The 21,295-nt window shown below is 31.6% G+C and overlaps 1 protein-coding gene across 1 annotated transcript in view; it reads left to right on the top strand.

Moving 5' to 3' along the window:
- The first annotated feature begins 613 nt into the window (after positions 1-613).
- The window catches only part of PsGEF (Protostome-specific GEF), a 91,934-nt gene continuing 71,252 nt past the window's right edge, over positions 614-21,295 (top strand). The window contains exon 1 of the mRNA XM_068772457.1: positions 614-803. The gene's annotated coding sequence lies outside the window, so the exon portion shown is untranslated. The remainder of the gene's footprint in view (positions 804-21,295) is intronic.

Genomic DNA, 21,295 nt, shown 5'->3' with positions numbered 1-21,295 from the left:
TATATAATAACATTTATATATATTTATATATTTATATATATATATATATATATATATATAGATATATATATTGTGTAAATATGAAAAATGTTATATATATATATATATATATATATATATATATATATATGTACACAAGCTCACAATATCTGTAAATGCCTGTAAGGTAACAGTGTCCTTCTGTCCAAAAGATAAAGCAACAGAATTTATAAAGTGGAATTGTAGTCAAAAATTTGAATATGCTTGCATATCAGATGTATATACGCATGCTAAAAGCATAATAGGTTGAGAGTAAGAGAGGAGTAGAGTTCAAAGAGAGTTTCAATGCATTCTTAAAAATAGACACTGTTATCACAAGATCATAACCGATAAGGCGCCAAAACAAAACACCGGTAAAAAGAAAAAAATGATACCCCCAGTTACTTCGCGGCCGTTCATCGACAATACATAGCATGTCTTTCTCACTCACGCACAAGTTCAAAGCCGTCTAAGCGAGACGAAAGCAGTCGCAAATGTCACAGTCCCCAGGTAAGTTCCATGCTTGAATTTATTTGAACACGAGCTTTACGCGCGAAAGCACGTGAGTGTCGGTTTTCCGATTTGTCGGTTTTGTTTAAAAAGTGACTATTGAGATTTTTTTTAATTTTATATCGATAGTGAAAGGTTCGGTAGAAACAAATACTTTTAAATAAAGAACACGTGTTGATATGTGTCCGGTGTGTCGGTTGGATTTTACAAGTGACATCAGGAAGATCCTTTTGTGCAATGTGTAGGGATATCCTTTGAAAGAAGACACAGGAACGGTGAGCTACACGTTACTTTGATGCATTTTATTACTTTAACACCAGTGTTACCACATCAATTACCCTGAATTTATGTATTTAATTATATATATATTTTTTATAACAAGCATATATAATTTAAAATAAAATATTTATAAATTTGTCTTTTAACTTCCACTCAATAAAGATGTATAAGCCTTTCACGTTTAAAAAAACTATGACCATCTAACACTGGCATTAAGTAAAAATCGGTGTTCAATATAAAAAATAAAAAAGAAAACTTTTAAAAAAGAATGTGTGGATAGGACAAGCGATAATGTTTACAAATCGAGTTTGGCGCCTAAACTCCAGGTAGAAACATCGGGAATGTTTAGAAGAGGTACGAAAGGCTATACATCCTTTTTTAAAATTTCTACCCCAGCCATCATTTACATAAGTTTGGATTGTGAGGTGCGTTACATTATGTTATATTATATAATTTGAATAGTTTATCGAAGATATGAAGATTTAAAATATAGCAACGGATAATATAGTATTTTTTTTAAATTGTTTTAATAAGCTGCATAATCTGTCTTACCTGTATCAATTTATAATATTAATAACTAAAATTTTAGTATGAAGTATCATTGTTTTATTAAAAAAAAAAAAACTCACGAAGTGGATTAACTTTCACAAAATGATATCAAGATTCCGTTCAAAAAGTTTTTAAATTAGGAAAAATTTTGTATTAATAGGAAATCAAACTAGAGACTTTTAAAGTAGTTTAACTATGGAACTCTAAGGTATCAGTTAATTTTGAAAAAAAAATTGAAAATGTACTAGGCCTGACACAACGGTCAACATATCTAATGCTAATAATGCAAATCTATTCTAAAGGTTGTCTGTAAGAAATTGCGAAATGCGATGTATATATGTATATCTATATCTATATATATATATATATATATATATATATGTATTAAGTATATATATATATATATATATATATATATAAAAATCGTGTTATTAGAGTAATAAGACTGTCAGGACTATATTTAACGGGTGACGATGGTCTTAAAAGTGGATGCAAGTAGATTGTGTTCCTAAGTCGCAGGTTCAATTCCACGAGAGTAGCGTTCTTTGTATAGGTCGAGGGTGTTTGGTTATAGGTGTAAAAGTTTTAAAAGTGTGGAAATATAGCTCATTAGCTGTCAATTAATGTATGGTATGGCCTATCAAAAAATCAATAGTTTCAGAAACATTAAGTAACGTAATGTTTAGAAAAAGCCAGAAAAAAATTCGAACTACAACATATTATAATCAATTATTATTTATCTGTTCCTATAGACTTTACTAATACAATTTATCAGCATGTCACATTATAAAAGAAAAAATATATTAATATTATATACAGTAGAGTGATCGCGTTTGAAAAATGAACAATACATTGACCTCTTTAAATTTTTACATCAATGACAGTGTACAACATTACCATCGTAAAGAAATGGCATCAGTAGAAACAACTTAAAATATATTCGACATCTTCTTTGTATAAAACAATGTTCTATACATTGTTCAATACATAAAGGTATATTAGGTGTAGCATTCGGTAAAACAAACTATATGTAAATGTACTTATGATTCATAAATATAAAACTAATGTTAGCAAGTATTCTATCGATCATGTATCAAATACTATATCAAACACTTAAAGACGTATTTATTGAATTAATTTTTATTTATTAATTTTATCTACTTTATTCATTTATTTATTATATTTAATTTAAATCTTCTGTGATATTCTGAGTAGAGTTCGTAATAAAGTAAGACGGTTTTTTTGCATACAAATGACCTTAACATATTAGTAGAGCAATTATTTAAGCAAGCTTTATTATAACTTACAAATATATTATACTGCGGTAGAGAATTGAGACTTGCCATCCTAGGTCGCGAGTTTGATTCCCGTGACACAATGTTATATAATTCATAATTTTTGCGTTAATTAATAAAATTGCCACAGCTCATAAAAAAATTCCAGAGGTTAGGTAGAGACGTCCTCTGCGTACCATTATACCACACCGTGATCACCAACCCTTCTATCAAGTGCGGCGGTTATGGTATATCTTACAGAAATCTTTGGGAGAGCCATGCGCTTTGCAATGGGCGATAATGTCATAGGAACTTTTTAAAAGATTTAGTTGAATAAACTTTTATATTAGTTACATGATGATTCAGAGATATTATACGAAACTGTATTTTAAAACCGTACACTGTTGACACATTTGACACATAAAAAAGTAATTAATTTTATATTACCTATAGCCAGGTGTAACTCGCAATTTTCCTTTATATTTATAGCTGTATATTTAAAATATAAGCTATAATTATGTAAAGGAATTTTGATTCTTAGTTTAATACATGAAATGTAGGATGCTTTTTGAACTTATATACAGATAGAGACTTAGAATCAGCGATATGTTAAATAATATAGCAACTGCTATTTTTTTCAGACTAATGTCTGTGACCCTTGCTGGAAATAAATGAAAAAAAAAAAACCAACACAAACACACACAATTCCAAATGTGCTCGGCTCGCACCCTCTCTTTTAAATCTAAGGAGCTATGATGTTATTTCTTCGTGTCATTAAAGTCGACTATATATCTCGGAAAAATTGATTTTATAGAAAAATAGACTGTAAAAGACTGCGTCAAAGATAATACCCTCTGGTCTGAACAAGTTAAGTCCATATAGGGACTTATTGCAGTTGCTTTAAGGAAAACAACACAAGAAGGTACGAGGAGTTCGTCAATGAAGAAATTAAGATATATATTTATTTATTACACAATAAAATTAATCATTAACTATAATTGCAACCGTGACAATTACACGGTGCATGAGCTAACTACACGAATTCAATGAAAGTCAGTGAAATAAAATAAAAAAAAATAATATAAAGGCACTTACACACTCACTTGACGGGACCACAATAAAACAAAGAGTCATAACAACCACTTCTCACGCTCGTCTATATCAGCTTACCTTCAAGGGTCAGTTATTCCATTAATTAGCGGCAGACAGGGATAACTTATTATGTTTTTCCGTCTACAAGAAAGAGAGGGAGAAGTAAATAGATTATTGAGCACCCTTATTCGCAGTTTAGTGGACCATGCGCTGATTTTTTTTTTTGCAAACTTTTTTTATTTCAGTCTGAGAACTTCGCTTTTACAGTCTAGTGCGTTCGCTTTTGATGGAATTTGAAAAAGTTTCTAGACTCATTGGTTGAAAAAAAAATTGTGGCAGTTTTACATTGTTCGTTAGGGGTTTATGATGTTAGAATTTATTGACACTAACGAAGCGCCTCTGGTTCATTTGGCTAATGCAAATTATTCTTTTAAATGCAATTATTCTTTTATCACGACCTGCTTGCTTTGTTATGTCTGTATCACTATAGGTTGACTGGTAGAGAATGCTTACAAATAAGTAAATTGTACAGAGAAAACCGTTAGTAGATTTAACAAATAAAAAAATAATTTTATCCATAAATCATCGAACCTACGTCCTATGATTTCTTGTTAGCTTCAACCACTTGCACAGCTCTTATGGTGTAAAGTATGGTACGGTATATCGCTAGAGATCATGACGTCAGAAGGATCGTAAAAATGTCTTTAACCTCTTTTGTTATTATAATTTATTGTAATTAATTTTAAAGAGGAAGTGTGCATTAAATTAAAATTGGGGTTGGATTTTTTTGTTCTTAAAATCGGAGAAGCGGTTTGCAATTTTTTATAATTCCTTTGTATATTTTTACTGATTAAAAACTATGCATGTAAGTTTTGTTAAACCAAAAAAAATGTTTTTGAATTTAAATACACTTTTTACTGCTTCTATGATGGAACGATAGTTTTGAGTTTATTTATTATCGTTTCAATAATATTTTTCATGTCGTGACTTGATTTCTGGATCCTAGCTAGGTATTTTCTAGACTGAACAATAAAGAGTATTAAATTAGGTTATTAAAAGTCTTGACTTTAGAAGAAAGTAAGTGAATATTTTCCAGAGGATTCGTAAGTTAAAATGGGCGGTAAAGATGGCAGCTGGAACTTTAATAATCTGGCAGTAATAACATAGGACAGCCTATAAGGAAGACAGATCCATCAGGCCGCTTCCAGCTGGTTCTGTTTGAAATCTATGGGGGGGGGGCTTGTTTAACAATCATCATCATCATCAGATGAAGATATAAAGAAACCAAAATTTTGGTTCTTCTTTGGTCTACCTACCACCAGTCTGTTTTATTAATACCTACATTTATTATTCCATGATTATATTACGTATATTATTAGATACCTGAGTTATAAATTTTTCATCCATTTTAAATGGATAGCGATTTGTGAACTGTAGATATCGGAATTGTTATTAAATGTTATTAAAAAGATGATGAATAATTGTAAACTATTAGAATATAATAATCAAGTACATAGATGAGATGGGTGGCTATAAAGTTTCAGATTATGGTCTACGAGATTTGAACAGCGCAAGAAAATTATTAACTGTCAAGCACTTTACCATTACGGGTTTTCCGCTATTATATATCCTATTAGATGCTCTAATGTAGCGATGTATTATGAACATTAAAGAGTTCTCACGACCGCACGTGTAAGTAGATTAAAAAAAAAAACTATATGTCATGGAATTGTAACGTAATGCGCATTGAAGGGGTGAAGCGTGTGCAACGGGGACTGAATCGACTGATATGGATCGATGTTTCAAGTTGGTATCGCTCTGCGTGACTTCGTTAAAAAAAAAGAAACTTCCGCATATTTTTTTAAGCTGTGACATTTAACAATATTGTATTGTTTTTCTATCTGTGCCTGTTAAGATTGACTGGTTTATAAGATCTTTGAATCTGTATTGTGCGAATCTCCTTGAAAAAACGGTTTAAATAGGTCAATATTCTTACAGTAGCTTCGTAGTATATTTATAATAATATTTTGTCCATTTACAATAATTTTAACAAAATAAAAAAAATAAGCGACATCCATAGTGTTTTTTATTTACAAGGCACTGTGAGAAATTCTCTGTACAAAAGATTCAAAAAGTCTCTAATTTATTTGTAATAAACGGAATCAGGTTATTAAATAAAATTTCGCAAAACATTATTGAACTACCATTTATAAAGTTCAAAATGCATATTAAAAACGAATATTTAAATGACAATGATTCTTGGCAGCGATGTCGCTTGATTATTTTAATTTCATTTTTGCTATATCTGATATCGTGTAAATGTATAACTATGTATTGTTAAAATTTATTTAAAGATGTGTTGTTGCAGATTTTCTTCTCTCTTTCGGAGATCGAAGTGAAATTTTTTTTTACATCGAATTGTCCGCATAAATGAAGTGGAATATTTAAAAACAATTTGCAAAGATTCCTGAGAAAGTTCTCGAACTTGGTTGCTGTTAGATATACCCTTAGGGGCTTCAGCTATGTGTCACATTTAGCCTGATAAAGGTGTGAATGCCTATAGATAGCATTTGACAATAACAATAATCCCGCCTGTAAAACAAAATTAAAAAATTATAGCACAAACGCGCGCTTAGCAATTAATGTGTACCATTTATTGCATGGGAGCTCGTGATTCTTTGCAAGAATTTTTTAATAAGTCTGGTATTTTTACAGTTATATGGCTATATATCTATAATAATGTTTCGTTTGTCCGAAATACATTCAAAATTTAAAAAAAAAACAGTGATAAATATGTTATTAAAACAAGGAATAAAAATAATCTGTAAGCTTCTAGTTTTCGTCTTCAAAATTTTTATAAAACATTAATAGCACAAGGTACACGTATGTAACTAAGTTCATAAGTTAGTACGTAAGTTCCACAGTGGATTTCAGGTTTGCTGGAGTGATTTAAAACCAATTTTAAAAAAATATTATTGAAAAATATATATTATTCTATCCAAGAATACTAAAATGATGTCAATATTTGTAATTATATGTTGATGCTCACTCGGAAAGCTAATTATTGTCAAGCACTCTTTATAAAATCAAAAAAAAATTAGAAAAAAAAATAAGAATAACTGTTGAGTTTCTCTCCGGCTTTTCTTAGCAAAACTGCCTCGGGAGCCGGTCGTGGCTTCCTGTAGTTACAACAATGCCGATATTTTATGGTGATTGACTATTCAAATATATAAAAGCCTTTTCGAAAAAAGAATATTTAGATTTTATTTGATTTGAAAATTCGAGACTAAAAATTACAAGTCTCTACTTCACGTCTAACATCTCACCGGAACACAATAATGTTATAAAATGTGTAATAAATAATCACATATTTCTTTAGCAATTTATATAAGAAAGTTTACGTTTAAAAACCTTTACGGTTACATTTAATTTACGAAAACAAATATAATAAACAACGTAAATTACAATTGACTACTTTTTCACGTCTTCCGGTTAAAACGACGCTTATTTTAACAAAACCACGCGGTGTCCCAGGTGTCCGCCGTCGCAGTAAATCATACTGCTTGCCCTCCTGACCTCCGGGGTTTTAAGGATTAGGGTATTACATTCCCAGGACTGCGGTACAAAAATTATAAAAGATTGAATACGTGCGTATTAAATAATGTAATAGAAAATAAATCTTCATTTCATTCGCATCTAATATTTAAACCACGCGTTGTTGAAGTACTTTTTTTGATAAAAAAACAGTTTCTTTTTTTAACCTAATTAAATATATTTTAAAAATATTGCGTATTTTTTATCTGTGTTTGTAATTTTTGACATATGTTCAATAGTAAATTGATTACGTATAATTAAAATAGATAAGACAATTTTATTTTATATAATAATAATTAAATAATTTATAAATATAATTATTAGGTGTTTCTATAATGGAATAAAAAAAAAACTAGTTACATTTAACATACATACAGCCGTTTACTTTTTAATAAAGTCTTTACACCTGTCATCAAGCCAATATTTTCACTGGCCGATAACAATTGAACCCTTTTACGTTAAAAAAAACTTACATTTGCGCCACAGATACTATATATACCGATACTTTTTTATTTTTAAAACTTGTTCCTCTTGAGAAATACGTTAGAGTTTTCTACTGACAATAGACTGATTTTTTTTCGCAAATAATAAATTATTACAGAACAGGGGCTCCAAGTAAAGGTAACAATGCACCTCGTATACTTAGGGAAAAGACGGTAAGGTATTAAGTTTAAAATTTAAATATAATCGTGTAGAATTACATTCAGGAAGCAACCATAACTGGATTACAGTTGAAAATAAATGCGTGTTTATAACGAAAGACAATGAATTTTAAATATTATATTTAAAAGCGATTTTTTTACCTGAATTATTATCTCATAAATTAATATCATAGTCACCAATGGAAGTGGTAATAAAAATTTGAACCTTTTATTGTGACGCTCTTGACTTTTATGCGTCATAAAAAAATATTAAACATCTTTTAATCGACTTCTTTTTCGCAACAGTTATTATATTCGGCAATGTTTACAAAATATTTATAATGACGTTTATTATTTATTATATATTGTATATTTATTGTAAATTTTATTAACAATAATTTTAAAAATTATAAACATTTATTTTGTTCTTCGAAATCTTACGTCACCATCTTAAAACCACTTCGATAGCTACCATAGATAACAATAGTTAAAAAATTATTTGAAAAAACTCCAGTACACAGATTATAAAAGTAATTTTAAATAAAATATTAAAACAATATTAACAACTTCCTTGACCTTCAGCCATTTTCCCACGTAAAGCCCCGACATAACTTTCCTCCTTTTACCTCTAACGATACGATTCACAGATAACGCTCATTAATTATAGATTAAAAATAATTGGCTTGTTTCTTCTATTGGGTTAATTTAGTGCACTTTTATAATTTTGATTACACTTGATAAATATTTTATTATTATAATGTTATACGTAATTTTTTAGTTTAATAAAGTTATACTTTGTAAATTTTTTCATATACACATATATATACATTAAAAATAATAAAATGTATCTTTTTCATATTTTTTACATATAGTCCCGTAAATTACCATCAAGTCGTAATTAAATGATAGGTCAAGTAACAACGAAATGTCACTTAAAAAATCAACGTTACGTATTTAACGGTTTTTCAAAGTTGGTGCTAGAGACAATTTTGACCACAAGGTTTGTCTTTTTATATGTCATCTACAGAACGGTTATTTACGATGACATGAAAGGTAAAAGCTTTTAGAAAAGTAAACATTTGTTACAGAGATTATCACAGTACAAAAAATTACTTATTATTTTCAAATGCATTAATTAATAAAAAAACAAAATTTTTAAATTAATTTTCTTTATAAGCATCCATCAGCCGTTTTTCTCTGACGTTGATTTATGGGAAATGTGTATTTTATTTATATTTTTCATAAAACAAATTCTCTTCCTCTCTTTTCTGCCGTTAAACGCCAAGCCACGTCACCGTAATTGCCTAGACCGATTTAAAGAATGAGATCTAGTTTAATTAAACTTCTTCCATTCATTTCCTCATAATCCTTTCAGCCGTAGGTTCTATATTCAGTAGTGGTTGTTTTAGAGGCCTATACCTGTTCCATATATTTTCAATAAGACCGGCATATATCGACATTAACAAAGTCGAAGGTCCATTTTAAGGTTCGATGTTCCACGCTACGCTGGTCCATGGCCTTCACGAACCTTAAGGCTTAAGCGGCTATCAGATCTAAGTGGGCTGTTTACTGCCACTTAAACTTGCAAATGGTCTGTGGGGGATATTTTATTCATCTACGAATCTCCTTCTACCTGAGTCGATCTCGTATAGAAATCCTGAACACAGTTAGTTACCATGTGTTGTTGAGTTAACGAAAGCTTGTAAATAATTAGAGTTCTTACTTTACCACGTTTCGATACCGACAATCCTTGATAATACACTTTGGTCGTAAATTTTCATCTGAAGTCACTGAGGAGTGCTGAAACTTCTCTCATTGCGCTTTTATATTTTAAATTATAAAATAAAAACATATATTTCAAGTAATATTTAATGTAGTGCGCCTGTAGACAGAGCAAAAAAAGTAATGAATAGGGTGCGTAATATATGAAAGTAATAAATCTATAAATTCGTTACTTCCAAAAACCAGATACAAGAACTCCTCGCAAGTTTATATTAATAATAATTTTATAATACCTAACAAAGGTTGTTTCGATATAACCGCCCCTCGATATAGCGTCGTAAATTTCCCAAGACCCGACACAAGGGTAATTGTTGACTAAAATAAATCACCGCATTTACATGAACGGTCTTTGCCTTACGAAAAAAAAAATATACACCCAAAAACTAGATCGGATTTTTGTACATTCCAATGTGCGACGCAATTTGAATCTTATAGATATAGGACACAAGGCGTGGGAAACGTCAGGTCGTGTATCACACATCTGCGACTTCCCAACATTTTTGCACACTTCCTCAGACAATAACAAAAGGAAAGTAAGACGAAGTTAACAATGCGAGGAGATGATCCAGAAACGGGTGCTCCGTGATTGCATAACAATTGAATTCCTTATTATCTTCCGATAGCAGAGACGGTTGCGATTGTGTAGTTCAACAATAGACCTAATTTCTTGTGCGCTAGGGTTCGGTTACCTTTGACATATAGCCATCTGCTCTTATAAACTTAAAATTAACATTTGTTGCGTATTTCGAAGTGTTCCAATTTCAAAACTTAATAAGCTCCGAAGATATTAGTCGTTATCACGTTTGAGTATAAAGGAGAGAGAATGGCATTTATTTTTATCATTGTCAAATTTTGTTTCTTCATTTTGGCTGCTTTTAAACTTCTAAACCTATAACTTATCATTCTATATAAGTATAGCGATATACTAACTATGATATATATAAACATATGTATGCGATATAGCCTATGAAAGGTTAAAATATAATTCCCCATGTATCAACCCTTCTTTATTTTAATCGTTATCTGACAAACCATAAGGTTAACTTTGTCTCCGTATGTTATAAATATTTATAAAAAAATAACTATTCCTTTTTTAAATACATTTTGCAATATTAATATTCATTTATGAATGAAATAGTAATGCGTAAAATTTGACATATGGTATGTATAACAAAATTAGCATCTTCAGAAGGTAACACAGTACTAAAAGGGCAGCGTAAATATGATGGAATATAATTTACAAGAACATAGAATATAGTACATAGGAAGAGCGTATAATATGGGGAATTTTTTATAAACTATAATTGTGAAATAATTAAATATCAAAAAATTTATGATATATCACAAATAAAATACAAAAGACGTATCGCTCGTGCATCCAACTGCCGTTGGAGACGAAAGGTTTCGAGTAGCGAGTGGCGACCACAAGCCCGTAGACGCGGCGTGGGTGCCCCCCCCCCCCACTACGTGAACCGGCGGCATAGTTAAGGTTTGTATGCAGGCAGCATAAGACTCGTCATCGTGATGATCTTTGGGGAAGTCTATCGGCTGATATGATGATGGTAATGAATCTTCGGTGTCCTAATATGTCAAGGTACTTACCTTATGGTAGAGTTCACCAAACGCCGAAGTCACATTCCTAATAGATGAATTTCTTAAGAAATACTTAGGTGGTAAGTTTCCGCGACCTTTTACTCTTAGGCCTTTAACCTTTATCCTCTCTGGACTCCACTAGCGGCATAACACTTTCAACAGCGACGAAGTTGTCTTGTCGCTTGACCTTCACAGGTGAGCTTAGTTTGTTTATTTTATTAACTTTAATATAGCCAAAGGGATCTAAGTTGACAACAGTTTAAATAATTTGAGTATCTAATCATAACTCTCATTTTTTATTGGTGAAAGCAATATTAGGCTAAGTTGATTTAAATAAGTTACTTAATGAACCATGCATTAACCGCAATATCACGCGAGGAGTAAGCTATGATAGTGTCATTTGAATAGTGAAATGTTTTGTATAGTTTAGTCTTTTATTTACTTAGTGTAAACGCAATAAAAATACTAAAATAAATAAATTTTGAAAATTATATTATACCCGCTTAAGCTTATGAACATAAGCGCAGTCTAATAGTTAGCGATATCGACCACATGCCACAAATTTTAGATTTATGTAACAGATAAGGCCTAGTAACATATTGTTAGGACGTTAACAAGACGCACAGCGGTTTGTTGACCTAGCTCTATGGTAAAACATATGGGGCAAGGCCTTGAAATAAAAAACGTTAAAATATTGGCCAGTTTTAGCGACTTCATATCGTTGGCATATGTTACGTTGTATTGTATTGTTTCTGATGATGTTAATGCTGTTAGCCTTAAGGTTTTTACAGCTTCGTTGGTACGGAGTTGGGCTGGCGGGCGGTCCACTTCATTGCATGACTACTGCTACATAGCGGTAGTAGCTATGTATTAGTTCTTTTCTTACTTATAAGACATGAGTTTTGTATTTATCTATTATTAACGCTCCTCTGGTGTGAGGAATAATTATGTGCAACATAAGAAAACGTTTTGTTAATTTTTCTCTATTTTTCATTATTGAGAGTGAGATATTCGCCTTACTTTGACAACTTAGTAGATGTCAATTGTTCAATACAAGAAGTTAGGCTTTACATCTGACGAAGGTGATTTTTTTAATATGATAGCTCGAACATTTCGGAGCTTTTAAAGCCAGTTAAGCTAACAGTGCTCAACGCCGATCATATAGTGTCATTAACCTGTTTTTTTTATGTAGTTTCATAATCGATTCATTATCATGTTTTAACTCTTTCATCACAAGGGTACATTGCCCAATTTGCAACAATGTAATTTCATAAAACCTTTTTGGACGAAACTGGTATGTAACAGTGAGTCATATACGAGTATATCAAGCGTAGGAGTTAGAACAATACAATGTATCGTAATAGTACAAGTTTATGCCACAATCCTTTTGCAGCATTGTATTCAATTGTTATCTATAGTTTTTGTTTCCATATATCGAACAATAGATGAAATGCTTTTGCGTCATTTTTCGTAACATTTATTATATAATTATGGAGATTTTATTTGATTGATTTCGTACCACATAACTTATGCTATAAAATATATTAGATACATATCTTTCAATTATATATTAAATAGTTTTTTAACAGCTATAAAACTTATTCAACTATCAGTAAAAAAATATCTAAAATTAAGGGCTAGTGGGCAGAAGAACTGGTCTGATTTTACACCGCAGGTCGGTACTCCCCTGATAGTGGTGGTAAGCATCCGCACTATCTCCCAGGATTGATCAGGCAGCAGCAGGTCGAAAGTCGGGTAGCGCTGATAGTAGACAGGTTGTGTTCGTTCTGGTGCGAGTTATGAGGTTCAACCTCAATGACCGAAGGTTATTTTAATAATAAAACTCGTACTAGTAATAAATAGTGTAGTTTCTGGATTCAATTTGTATAAGTATTCTCTTCTTGAATGATGTAAAATGCGACTTACAGGACAATAAATTCTACCTTGACAGTCCTATGTCCTTGGATACAAAATGATGCTGGTTGGTAAGACAGACGGTGATGGTAAGATAGTCAACGCCGATCACCGGTGAAGGTCAAGCGACAAGACAATTTAGTCGCTATTTAAAATGTGATGCCGCTACGGGAGTGCAGAGAAGATAAATGACTTCATAATCCTGAGAGTGAAAGGTCGCGGAAACTTACCACCTAAGTATTTCTTAAGAAATTCATTTATTAGTAATGTTACTTCGGCGCTTGGCGAATTCTACCATTTAAAAAAAATGTAAATAGCATTGTGAAAAGAAGTGTTCCATTTTTAATTTTTAATTTTAATAATCTTCTAAAGCGATATAAAAATGTAATTGTGTTATAATTATGAACAATTATCGAGGCGCTAGCACTAATTTGGCGTGGGGGCGTACGGCAGCTGCGCGAGCGCATGTCGGCTTCAATACTACTGTTCTAAAGGGTTCACGACTCTTTTAGGGTTGTCGAGCTTAGAAAATATAATTTGTTGCATTATTAAGACCTTTATATGGTGACCTAAAGGTAATGACTGTCGTACCTTATGTACTTTTGATTTTCATGCTAGAAGATTATCACGAAGCCATTATATTACAGAAAAACCCTAATCTTTTAATAAATTTAGAAAAAATCAACTCGGCTTTCATAGCATTTTGGTAAAGTCGCGGGCATAATATATAATATAGATCCACAACCATGTTATTTAACATTTGGATCATCTTTTTCTTTACTTTAAAACTGAAATTAAAATTTTAATTTAAATAAGTCATATTATAGAATTCAAGACATTTTAGTTGGTATAAATGTCTAGAACTTGGTTTTTTGACTCGTTTAGATATATTTTGACGTATACATCAATTATTTTGGAACTGAATTTAAAAAGAATAACTGTTGAGTTCCCTTCTCTTTCTGTCTTCTCAGTCAGAATTACGAGCTGGTGGTAGCTTACAACTTACCACTAATGTTAAAATAATTGACGATTCAAAAGTACGTGTAAATTTTTTATCTGAACTAAATATTTTGAGTAATAAATAACAATTTTTATCGTCAATTCATATTTAGAATCCTCAATTTTGAAGCTACCTTTTTAGTGATGAAATTCACATAACAGGCCTTTGTAATTATATAATATTTTATCCTATATAATCGTTTTATATCCACGCGAATTGGTAAATTGAAGCAAATTGAAGTTTATAAAGAAATTGGATTAAAAAATGTTTTGATTGTCTTTAACTGACTTACCTGTAAAACTTTTGGTCTTGATTCAACGTTGTGAATAAGCTAGATCTTCTAGACTTTATGTCAGTGTAATATAATTAGAATCATGAAATTTATACCTCTGATTCTTATCCACAATTTGATGTTTGTGTTCTACACTATGACAACATTTTTTTAATTTCATGTCCCCGACTTTTATAGCAACCCTGTAACAAACAGCTGTGGTGACGTCATATCGCACTAGTATCTCCAATTAATACTTAAATATTATTGTGATAAGGATGATTTTCAAACAAAGATGTTTATCGATACACAATTTGTAATATAACAACTTTTTAAGTGCTGTTTGGTTAGGATTTAGATAAAAAAAATATATAAGTAATGATGTATTTACAAAATCAATTCCACAAATGGAATAATAAAAAATAAACGGTTTTAAATAGTGCACTGTTTATTTACTTAAGTTGCTTTTATTAAAGTGTATTTTTTCTTAAGTAAAAAGGTACATACAAATTTAGACAAAAATATATTATGAAAAAAATAATGTATTGTATTAATCTTATTGCATTTTCACAACTGGAACACATGCTTACATTTATACAGGGAGATTACTTGTTGATTTGTTACAGATGTAAAAGCTTTAAAGGAGTGAATGTATAACGCATTTATCAGCTAAACTATTACACTTATTTCTAAACACTCCGTATAAAGTGATCATTAAGAAATACGTTATATTATTTTATTTTTTATTTTGAAATGCAACAGTTTTATTACTTCTGGCAATACAAAGTCTGTATGAACAGATGGAAAACAATAGTTAATTATAATCTTGCTATATATAATACATTCTTACAAATAAGATTCTTAAGATATTTCAGTACGAATACCGACATTTTTGGTTAAATATTACTCGATTTTAAAAAATTTCTCATCTCTCTTCTACGACCAAAAACTATCTGTGACGTCAAACAAGACAAACAACTATTTTTCGTTTTTCCGGTTGTTTTGATTTTTCCACCTAATTATTTTTTATATTATCAGATAAAAAATGACCCGAGCGTCTCTCATTGGCTGCAGTTACTAAGACATCTTTCAAATACGCGCCATGATTCTATGTGCTATCTTCATCTCCCGAGATAAAATCTTTTGCTTTGGGATATGATTTCTTCGACTTCTTTTTTTTACTGCTTTTTTGTACAAATTCGACGTGGACGGCTTGATCTTTTTCTGTCATATACAAAGGAGATTTCAATATACCTATCAATAGCCCGACACACAAACAAACATACTTATGTAATGAAATCACGGCCATTCGGTTCTCTTTATTACTCCACTCTATTTTAATATACATTGGCGCGAAAATTAGAAATCACAATGAACAATTATTTAAAAATGACAGGTTCCAAATTCAAATGTAATATATTTTTTTTTATTTTTATTTATAGCAGTATTGATGGCCAAACAAAGTATAGTAATACGAATTTTGGAAATGCTTTTTCTAAGCAAACAATTTATTTTTAGATACGATGTACCACACATTAGTTAACAGAAAATTATATGTATATTCTGTTTTAAAGATTTTATCCGTATAACCAATCATTATGTATAGGATCAATGTACTATTTAACGATATTCAGTTTATACTGTACTAAAATAAAAAAGTGGGAAAGCACCAGTGTGTCACCACCTTTATTACGTTTCGTACATAAACATTATGCGTAAAATTTTACGTGATACCGTTAAGTTCATGACGTTTTCCGGTATCGTACGCATACCAAATTATATTTCCGGTATATGTGTCCCTAAAAAAAATTTATTCATTTCACCGTAATAAACTAGGTAAGAAGCAAAAGCACGCAACAGAATATTTTACTGAATTATTCATGATCCCAAAGCCACCTGCCAGTTTAACCGTCAAATGTTGTTCAATCGATACACGTGAGACACATTACGGCTTGAATGTTTTGCTTTACCATATTACCACTGCTGGAACGTAAATACTCAGAAAGTGACGTTTGTCTAATCAAACAAGGACGGACATTTTCATTTTTTTTTCAGATTTTTAATTCACGAACACACGAGTTTTTGACCAGTAATTTTAAATATGTCATGAAAAATAAGCCGTCGTTTTTAATTCGAAAATTGTACCTTTGTTTTGTTTCAAAACGCAATCTTATTTTATTTTTATTTTGTTGGATATAAACAGAAACAAAAGCCAATAATAAATTGTAAACTTAGAAATTCAAAAATAGTTACAATTGTTACTTTAAAACTATTTTACTAAGAACATTTAATAAATCAAAGCCAAACAATAATAAATTAAAACAAAAATATTACTGAACATGGATTAATAATTCAGCGCATTCTGCAGAACACACAGTAATACGAGCTAGAATTACGAGACACAGCAAGCTGTCATATTCCAATGAGGTTTAAATTGTCTTTTGAAAGATATAAGAGAGCACGAGAATATATATAAATATCAATAATAAATGAATTTTGGAGGTCACACACACTCTATAAGAGATTCATTCATAAGCATTATTTTCACAGTATAAACATATCTCCAATACACATATTGTATCTTTTGAGAATTAGAAACAGTGGTAGAATTTTACCAGTTTTAAAATTTTTGGCCAAACATCTCTTTTTATTCTCAGATCATGTGGGCCTAGAGTAGGACCCCCCTACAAGTTTTCGTTGATTTCGTTGAAAACACCTATTACAACTAAATATTACTGTATGGTATAATGTACGCGGAAGTGCTAGTTACAGCCTGAGATATGTGAGCGGTGTAACCAAGACCGCGATTTACGAGACGCACACGAGATATGAGGGCAGAAAGCTTGTTAGTCTATCTTCTCCGTCTTGCTGCTCACATACCTAAATGTTTTTTTTTTTATTATTAAGATCTTTAGTCCACAGACATTAGCGTTAGCGCCTTTGTTTTCATATTAATGTTTAATATTACCGAAATTTTAGGTTTAAGTCTCTTAAACTATTTACTAACATAAATCGTAAACTATTTAAAACTAAGTTAATTCAACTATTTGTTATGATTTTTTTATAAATCATTGGTATCTTGTTTGCTTTTAACGACGCCCTTACAATTTTCAGTAAAAGTATGGTTCGTACAACCATTTCCTCATCCCTACTCCACATTTCCATCCCCAGGTTGTACGCAAGAATCTGTGCGGTGTTCGTTGTATTTATTTTACATACCTAAACTCTACACTTTCCCTTTCTACTTTGTCGTGACCTGCAAGGAATTCGATTAAGTAGGTTTTTTTTTTAAATTTTAAAACCTATTAAACTGTTTTCTTCTTGTTGGAGTTTCTTCTGCTAATCTTTCTCCCAACGCTTACACATTCCAAGTGATATTAGTATTATTGGGCCTTCTTGGGTGCCCTTCCATTAGAATGCTAAGCTGATATATCGACTAGTGGTAGTCTAAGCTCAGGTCCTCTTCTGAAGATTGATGATTCTAGTCACTCCATAGAGCATCCGAAGCAATATATGACCACAACGGCTTCATTCATTCAAGGTGCCCTTTGCGTCCTGCCACTCACGAAAACTTCAAATGATTTTTGTGCAGCCGTGTTAGATCGATAAAACTTACTATCACGAGTGATCACATAATAGTTTAGATGCGTTTGATGTGATAGACGTTATGCTACTATCCGGCTTAGACTTTGCTTGTTTTGCAGCTTCATCGATATTGAGGTCCGGGAAACTAGAGATCAGCGAGCTAGAAATTTTTTTTTTGATGGCCCTCGTTATTGGAGGCCTCTCGTACCCCTACTTTGTTGGGATCAGGGTCTTTGTTTACAAATAAATTTTTTAAAATTTTATCTTTATTTTTCACTCTATAGTGTTGTGACTGTAGTTTAAGTATTAAAAAACGAGGACTACTTAGCGGTCAGACACGGGCCTCTTCTGACTGTCCTCGCTTGAATGAGGACACGAATGCCGGTGTTTTTAGTATTTGGTGATGAGTATCGCGGTCGACGGGGGCTTGTATAGATACGCTATGTTATCTGTGACAATGGTCTGATGCTCATGTTTTCATATGTAAAATCGACGATACAATAAAAACAAATCAATGCAATATTTCTGTAGATTGTACATATAAAACTCTTGTTTATATATTTTGATAAGTATTGCCAATTAAACGTAACAAATACTTAAAGCATTCACTTTTTAACCCTGGGACAGATTATATGTAGGTTCGTATAAAAAGGGTTCTAAAATTAATATTATTTGTATAAAATTACACATAAACATAATATTAGAAATATTTTTAAAGTGTATTTTTATATAGCAAACTGTTTAAGTAATTTTAATGATAAAACTCTTTCACCATACTTTCACAGCCTAAATGATAACATTAATCATAAAATATAAAGTAAGTATGTTTGTGTTTGCTATTGTAAACCAGCGGCAGAGAACTGAGACTTGCGATGGTGTGGCGCGGGTTTAATTCCCGGAATACAATCTTATATAATTCACACTTTGTGCATTAATTATATCCAGAGGATGGGCAGCTGCGTCCTCTGCGTACCATAATACCACACTGTAATTGTCATCCTGCCAGCCTAGTGGGGCGATTATGTGATTTCCCGCCAAAGAAATCGGTCTGTGTCTTGCACTGGGCGTCTATGAGTTGAAATGACGCCGAAACTTAAAGTTAAACCAAGTGACATTATTTAAGATTATTAGAAAGAAATTGTAAAATGACTAGACTTTATTGTATGATGACCAATTGCTAGTTATCTTTACTAAATATAGATATTTTATTTATAAGTTAAAATTCATCAACACAGCTATAAGAATTTGTGAACGTGTTTTGATAAAATGTTCATCAGTGTTCTAAAAATGTATAGTTTGTAAGTTTTTTTTTTTGTAATTCAATTTACCGTTCAATTGTGACTCAAGCCGTATAACCAGACGGAATCTTTTACATACCATAAACACAAAAGACAAGTACAGACTTTCAACGTCAAATCATCAAAGCCACTTACAAAGGATAAGGTATCCGTTTTGGCACAAGCCGGTTCTAGTACTTGGCAAAGATGTAATTTTAAATTTCACTTATTTCCCGTTAATATGACTCTTATTGCCGGCACGCTGGATTCAAAGTCACGTGCTAAAACAGCATCTAGATTGTAGGTACGTAGCGTCTTTTAGTGCATTAAAATTCAAAATTCGAATTTAAAAAAATCGAATCCGCTATAACGTGTTCCATTTCATTCATCGCGTCGTTGACATCCTTAGCGTGCGCTTTACTATTCCAAATTCGATTTTCGTATCAATCTAAACCTTATGCTGTTACACGTTCGGAAACACGATATAATCGGGCTGCAATAAAATCTGTGTCGCATAAGAAACTTTTTGTTCGGCCACCCCATGTTTCTATAGTTGAGACGTGCATTCGATATTTAAAAATGCTCCAGAAGAAATCTTAAATTCAATAGTAATTTGACGTTAACGCTAGGGAGAGGATAATGGAAGAAGTCGTACGCCCTGCTTTTGCGGTGTTGTATTTAGTTCGCGAATTCCACGGGGTAAGGTTTTCTGTTAGCACTGGTTTTGGAACTCAGCATGTGTCTGTCACTGTATGGCGGGAATGAATGCGCTCCGAGATTCAAATTATACACTCAATTTGGTTAGTTGAGGGAAGCATGAGTTATTGCCTCACCGTAACCGGAGTTAAATCGACCATTTTGTAAGGCGCCAACAAAGGTATAATTCGCGGGCAATATTTTAATATAATAACGTGTATTCTCTTTTATATTTAAAAGGTGATTAGGCGATATAATTAACGTATAATGGTATTAAAAGAACCCTTGGAGTAAAAATAATAATTTAGGCATTCGGTTTATGATTAACATATCTTGATTTCTTTTTTTTTATATAGTCGTAATGGAATAGAGGTTTCTCTTCCATCTCACCTGATGGCAAGTGTGGATGAAGACGAAGGTGGTACACGCCCATCAAAAAGAAACCTGGTCACTCTACTCTTGAAGGCTCCAGAGTTCAATTCATCAGAAAAAACAGACCCAGGCAGGTCGTTCCAAATCTTGGCCACTCTCACTAAAAACGAATTGTTCTACCAGTTAAAACAAAAATATATGTTCAATTTTAGATTTGCATACTTAATGTATTATCGTAAGATATAGTATTGGCGTTGAATATTAAGAATCCAGTGGACAGCGCTTCCCACTAATTCATCTATTCTCAAAGAGCCTAAAATAAGGACCCGAATATCCATTGTTTACTTGCGTAGAATTCTCAATTGCTTCGGCCCCATTAAACTGAAGAGCTCAGGAAATCAGGAGAGGCTCATATAATACTTGTCGATAATGTAGAAGGCAAAATAAGTAGACGATTACCTTCACGCTGAGGGAGTGGGAGTGAGAAAAGCGTGCAACATCACCTTGTACGGCTTAATGAAACTTTCAGATAACAGAAAAGCGTGGAGGAAAATGATAGCGAAGAGCGAAATGATTAGCCTCGATCATCAGTCATAACGTCACGGTTTAAAAAGTATGATATTTTATGTATATTTTTAACATAATAAACTTTTCACAGAAATAAATTTTTAACCGTTTAAAGTGAAGCAAATGCTATTCCATATCGTAATATTATAAAAAATGTCATAATTTAAATTTAGAGTTGTATTTAAATTTGAGAAGTGAATCTGCCCTAGATTATGAAGTTCGCTGATGCAGTGGTTTTTTTTCTATCATATTTAAAATAAATAAATTGCCATTAATGACTC

Source organism: Battus philenor, unplaced genomic scaffold (assembly GCF_028537555.1).
Source record: "Battus philenor isolate CCGP_79_NKW_IND1 unplaced genomic scaffold, ilBatPhil1.0.hap1 SCAF_5, whole genome shotgun sequence".
NCBI lineage: Eukaryota > Metazoa > Arthropoda > Insecta > Lepidoptera > Papilionidae > Battus > Battus philenor.
This window is presented reverse-complemented; position numbering and strand designations above follow the sequence as displayed.